Source organism: Lactuca serriola, chromosome 4, assembly GCF_051521515.1.
Source record: "Lactuca serriola cultivar US96UC23 chromosome 4, Lser_US96UC23_V15, whole genome shotgun sequence".
Classification (NCBI taxonomy): Eukaryota; Viridiplantae; Streptophyta; class Magnoliopsida; order Asterales; family Asteraceae; genus Lactuca; species Lactuca serriola.
The window spans coordinates 166,411,931-166,418,895 of record NC_136411.1 but is presented as its reverse complement, the minus strand read 5'-3'; the positions used below and the strand labels follow the sequence as shown (position 1 = coordinate 166,418,895).

Here is a 6,965-nt window from a genome sequence, read left to right as displayed (position 1 = left end):
TACTCCCGAACAATCGACACATCATCCTGTTGGATAAGGTGTCTAAGTCCATAACTATTTATGGTATGTACTTGACCCGACCCGGCATGATCCATTTGGGTTGCATGGCATCATGCATTTGGATAGACTAAAGGAGAGAAATAACACTTGTGGTTTATTATTATATTATAAGTTCTAATATATTAATAGTATTATTTAATTAGTATTGATCAAAAATTAATTTGGAATTAATTAAGTGATCAAAAGATAACTAATTCAATATATGGGTTGATTATGTAAATCATCCATAACTTGTATAGTGGGCTAAAAGGCTCCATGGATTATCAAGTTGGGTTAAACCCATAGGATGTTCCATGGATGCTCCATGGGAGTTACAAACCCATGGGTCGTGGAAATGAAGAGTCATGACACATAAGGTTTTACATGGTGTAACCCTAGATGTGTCACACTATATAAGGAACATGTTATCTACCAAAATCGGCTACACTAAGAACATAAGAGGGCTAGGCCGATTTATAAGTGTGTGCATTCTCTCAAAATTCATTCCAAAGGCATTTGGTGCTGTGTGAAGCATTTGAGGCATCACACTTGGGGTGCTAGGCTCACAAGGTTTCAAGGAATCAAAATTAACTACAAGGTATGTAATTCTAGCCATCCTTTTAGGATAAAAGTTCCCATGTATGATAGATAGGATTATGAACCTTGGAAACCATATTTTGCATGTATTTTAGACAAACATAGATCCAAGGTTTATTAGGGTTGCATGTACACTTAGGAAGTGTTAGAATGCTCAAAACCCATCAGTGGTATCAGAGCCTAGGCTTGTTTGTTAAATACTTGATGCAAACTTGTTTTTCAAAAGCCAAAAACTGTCCAAAAAAGAAAACTCGACGAGTTCTGGCCAAAAACTCGCCGAGTTTGTGTGTTATAGCATGAACTCGACGAGTTCCCTGATGAACTCAATGAGTTTGTCATCCAGTGAGCAGTTTTTGGAGCTTTGCTGCTGTAAATGGACTAGAAACATTACCCTAAACTGTTTTGGTGTTGTAAAACTTGTTTTAGATGGTGTAATTATTGTTCTAATCCATTTACAATGGCTAATATCAATTTTTCATGATTATATGTGTTCATATTCTCTTGAAACTTTGATATGAATATTCATGTTCTTATGAGTTTTTGATAGGTCATAGGAATTAATTGTTTAAATGTTTAATTCATGATGTTTATGTGTTTTAATGGAGTCCATAACTTGTCCTCAAGTTATGGATAACCAAAAGTCCCTTTGTGTTAAAAACCATTAAAAGAACACAATTTATTAAATGAAGAATCTTCATTTTAATAACTCATAAGTTATGAATGTGAAAGGTTTTGTAAAGTTACAAAACTTTCCCTCAAGTTTTGGAACAAGTAAAGTCATGATTAAAAATTTAGTTCCAACCCTTAGCTTTTTTAAAAGTTAAAAATTAACCCTTATACTATATAATATTATAAGTTAATAATATATATATATGTATAAGATCAAGTCGTCTTACCCCTAGTAAGCCTCATTCACGAATCTGGTCTATAAGGGGGGTATTAGGTTGTTGCCTATAAAATGGCAACTTAATGGGTGTCTACTCTCACCCACCGCTTCCTTGATCCATGGAGGGTCGTTAGTTGAATGGGTAGGACAAGGACTTATAAATTCTCATTAAAAGTATAATGAATATTATAAAGTAACTAAATGTTTTATTAAATTCCTAATCTTAGTTATTTTAGGAAAATGTGAATAAGGTGCTAATCCATGAAATTTCACTTTACACTTTGTTTAAGTCGTTAGTGGAGCGTGTGTGGTTAACCGGCACATTAACTTGGACTTCACAAGGTAGGTAAAGGGTGACTTAAGGTTTATCATAGTATTGTTAGAGCATGTATGGTTAACCGCCACATCGATTGAGTGGTGAACTTTAAGGGTACCAAGTGATTTGCATGGTTACTTCACACCTCGTTTTGTGATCCTCGGTATCCCAGTCACAAAACTTGGAGGGCACACTCGAGATTGAAACATGCCTTTGAAAAGTTCATTAAATCTCAAAATAATCTAGGAATTTCTAAGAACCAATTAAAAACATAATATTTATATTTCGTTTTTCATTGTGGAAATTAGTGAATCGTCATTCACCTACCTTTCAAATATGTTATAGCTTGGACAACGGCATACCTCTTCTAAGTTATAATATATTGTGATTGGATCTTAGCCTTAATATTACATTTGGGTGTTTTATTTAGGACTATATCTATATCTAAACTAATCTATTCTTTCTTCTCACTCAGATGTCTTCAAACAATGCTGCTTCTGGCTCTAATCCTAATGGCTCCTTTACCCTTATGAACTGTGTGGGAAAGTCACTTTTGATGGATCTAACTTCAATGAATGGATCAGAAACATCCGGATGATTACCTGCTATGAGGACAAAGAATATGTCCTCGATAAGGAGCTTAAGGAGATTGATGAGACCACTACTACTCCACAGGAGATCGCTGACCTCCGGACTCATGAAAGAGATGCCACTAAAGTGGCATGCATCATGATGGCCACCATGACAGCAGAACTCCAAAATTCCTATGAGGACTTCTACCCTTTTGAAATACACCAAGATATGATGGAAAGATACCATCAGAGTGCTCATCAAGAGTGGTATGAAGTAATCTGCTCCATGATAACAACCAGGATGAAGGATGGAGACTCCGTCACGAGCCACATGCAGAAAATGCAAAGATATGTGGATCGTCTGCTGAAGCTTAATGTGAACTTCCCTGAGGAGCTTACAATAGATATCATTTTGCACTCCTTACCCTCGTGCTATGATCAATTCCGCATGACATACCACATGAATAAGGAAGAAGTCACACTCAGCAAACTTCAGGGACTCCTAAAGAACGCATAAACATGTCTTAAATGTAAGTCGGTTGTTAACAGTCCTACTCCTACTCCAAACTCCGCCCCTGTCTTGGCAATCGGGAAAGGTAGAGGGAAGAAGAGGAAGAGCTCTTCAAAGGGTACCAAGGCTAGGACCCTTGATGGCTCTTCTTCAAGTGGAACCAAGAAAGGTTTCGTCACTCCTTTTTCTGACCCAAAAGAGGCTGAATGCCTCTATTGCCATGAAAAGTCGCATTGGAAGCGAAACTGCCCAAACTACTAGCAAGATGTGATGGATGGGAAAGTTAAACCCAACCATGCGGGTATTTACACTATCTTATCTAATAACTCACCCTATTCTAACTCTTGGGTCCTTGATACCGGTTGCGGTATTCATATATGTTCTGATTTGTAGGGACTAAGAAGAAGTGAGAATATGGAGCATGGAAGAATAAACTTAATCATGGGGAATAGGAAAGATTTACCTGTCACCAGGATTGGAGTTTATACTTTATCGCTAAGTAGTGGGTTTAGTTTAGATTTGAATAAATGTTGTTACTCGCCAGAAATGGCAAGAAATATTATTTCCTTTCATGCATTGTATAAACAAGGTTTTACCTTTTCATTTGATAATGAAGTTGGTTCGATAAATGCTTTCTTTAATAATGTTCTTTTTTTAAAGCATTACCTTGTGATGGTGTGTATGAAACTGTATTTGTTGTAGATAACTTAGGAAATAATGTATTGTGTATTGATTCTGTTAATGATAATAACTTGGATAAAGAATCATTATGGCATTGTCGTCTTGGACATATAAGCAAGAAAAACATAGGCCAACTCCAAAAGGATGGAGTCTTGGAGTCATTTGACATAAAGTCAGATGATAGTTACGTATCATGCTTACTTGGAAAAATGATAAAGTCACCCTTCACAGGTTCTTGTGAAAGGGGTGAAGGTTTGTAGGATCTCTGATATTTGCATATTTAGCCTCATAATGAGTATAGATTTTTATCATTTATTAGCTAATTTATTGCATATCATGGACAAAAGATACTTAAAAGGGTTTGAATTGTGTTTTCAGTCCAAAAGTGAAGCGTGGAAGCAAAAGGAAGCAGGAGAAGCTGTTGGGAGATCGGGAATTGAACAAGGAAGAAAACCACCAAAAACAGCACCTACTCGGCGAGTCCGATCGAAGATTCGAGAAGATAAAGACTCCGAGACTTATCGTGTACGGGAATTCAGAGATGGACTCGGCGATTCGGCAATGGACTCAACGAGTTGTTTCGCATCTATAAAGATAACTTCTCAGATCGACATTAGACATTCTGGAACCCTTCTGGAGAGAATAGTTGTGATTGAAGAGTCAGAAGAACCCTAGAGAACGAAGATACAACCTAGAATTCTATTCCGAAGGAGATTTTGAGGCAAATTTTCATCATTCTACTTAATCTTTTGTTTTCCATTATGGCTAGACAATTACAATTCATTTTATTGCTGTTAATTACCTCAATCATGAGCTAAAACTCTTAAACTTCTGTTTGGGGATACAATATTGATACTATGGTTTGATTTCTGGTAGGATTAATTCAATATTGATGATTTTGTTGATTTTAGCTTGTTAAAGAACCTTGTGTGTGAATAATAACTATTTTTCTGTTAATAGGAAGATAATTAAATAGTATGAACATCTTTTAATTATCAACCTCATATGCTTATGTGACCACTTCATCATATGACTAGGATTAATGAACATGAAACTAGAATTAATAAGAAAAATAGGTAAATTCATGTATGAGCTTGTGTGATGACCATCAACAAGAAGTTAACTAAAGGACCAAATTAGTTAGCTATTCCAAGTCTAAATTAACCCGAATAAATAATCTAGTGAATTAAATTAAATTAGACAACTGATCACTGTTTGAGTTAGTTTGTTCTCTAAGGATTAGTGCAACGAACGTGAATCTAATCAATTGAATCGGGAACCAATAGAAGAATTAATCCATTGCACTATTACCATAATATCAACCATAGGATCAATTGAGTTGAACTAAACAGAAGTCCTTTCCATTATTGAATTTAGTTAAATCTTTGCTTTTCTAGTTTTTAGTTTAATTGATAGTTAGTAAGTTTTCTAGTCTTGTAAAACTAGAGAAAACCCCTACTTATTAATTAATATAGATAAAATTAGTCTTTAGTTTTAATTTACCGTTCCCTGTGTTCGATACCCTACTTATTTAGCTTTACCACAATTGATAGGTCCGCTGCCTTTGTGTGTTCATTTTATAATTAAAAAGTAGGCTTAAAACTAGTTGGTTTTCACACATCAAGTTTTTGGCGCCGTTGTCGGGGAACGGTTCTAAATTAGCACTAATTTATAGTTTAATCGATCCTTTGTGTGGGATTTATCTTACACAAAGTTAATTCTTAGGTAATTTTGTAATTAGTATAAGTTTTAATAAAAATCCGTTTTAATTAGTAATTAGAAAGTTTTTCTGTTTTTGCCTTGAACTCGCCGAGTGCACTCGTTCTGACTCGGCGAGTCCATCGCTGTTCACAGTTTTAATTTTTATTTTATTTTTGTTCTTTTTATGCGTTTTATTTTTTGTTTTGTTTGCAGTTGTTTCATGACCCGAGCATCTGATACACCTTTGGTCCCTCCTCTCGAAGACCCAGAATCCACACTAAGGAGGAGCAAAGGAAAAGCCGTTGGAGAATCCGCTTCTTCAAAGAATTCGCCACTAAAGAACCTCAAGTTCGTTTTCAGCAAAAAGAAGAGCAGCAAATCAGGAGCATCCAGCGCCTCTTTGACAATCGAAGACCCGATTAAGGAAGACACCGAGTACGAGACCGAGGAAGAAGAAGAACCTACATACGAGCACGAATCCGATTTTGAGGACGATTTAGCTATCGTGGCTAATATCGATGAAGTCCCCATGGGGTAATGGTAGAAGAGGATGCGCGATGACACTGGCCCGGGACTTGTGCTGCCCGAAATTCCTGCAACTGCTACTTTTGAGCTTAAGGGTCATATCCTCGCTCAACTCAAGGAGATTCCCTTTTATGGAAAAGACCATGAAGACGCCTACAAGCACTTGGATGAAGTAAATGATGTGGCTGACTACTTCAATGTACCAAATGTGCCACGCGAGACCCAGCTACTTCGCATGCTTCCAGTCACATTCAAGGGTGCTGCAAAGGATTGGCTCAAGTCACTTCCTCCCGGGTTGGTCACCACATGGGCTAAAATGAAAGAAGAGTTCATAGAGTTCATTGCCAACTTCGAGCAACAACCCGGAGAGTCTCTTTATGAGGCTTGGGAAAGGTACAAAGGACTTCTCAGAAATTGCCCACACCATGACCTTAATAGCCAACAAGAGGTCTCCATTTTCTATGATGGAGTCAATGTCACCACAAGGCAATTGCTCGACTCGCAAGGCCAACTCATAAAGAAGGCGCCCCCGGTAATCAAGGAATTAATCGAAGAATTCTCTAAGCATTCTAGAGAATACCACAATCCAAGAAATGAAGTGAGTCGGGGGGTAGTGAACTCGGCCAATGATGGCATGGCGGCGGTGATGGCTAAGCTCGATAGTTTAGATAGAAGGATGACAAAAATGGATCAAACAATCCATGTTATTCGAGTTGGATGCGAGAACTGTAGAGGGCCTCATCTCATGAAGGATTGTGACTTGGATGAAAATGGAAACAAGAAGGCGCAAGTGTTCTACTCAAGTGGGGACAAATACGACGAGAATTGGCCAAAACCCAAGAAGGAATGGCTCCCGTACGAAGAATATAAAAGGGCAAAGGAAGAGATATACAAGCAGAAGGAGAGGGGTTTCTATCAAAAGGAAGAACTGGTTGTGCAAAAGAGAGCCGACTTAGAAGAGATGTTCACAAGATTCATAGCCGCGTCCGAGAAAAGACACAATGATCATGATGCTGCAATACAAGAGACCAGAAATCTATTAAGGAATCAGTAGGCATTTATTCTCAACATTGAGTGTTTCTAGGACAACTTGCACATCAAGTGAACGAGAGAAGACCGGGAGAACTTCCGAGTAAA

General features: G+C 37.4%; 1 non-coding gene across 1 annotated transcript; it reads right to left on the bottom strand.

Moving 5' to 3' along the window:
- Positions 1 to 6,153: 6,153 nt before the first annotated feature.
- LOC145049028 (small nucleolar RNA R71) lies at positions 6,154 to 6,260 on the bottom strand. The gene has a single exon (XR_013683149.1). It is a non-coding gene; the product is annotated as a small nucleolar RNA R71 (small nucleolar RNA).
- Positions 6,261 to 6,965: the final 705 nt, after the last annotated feature.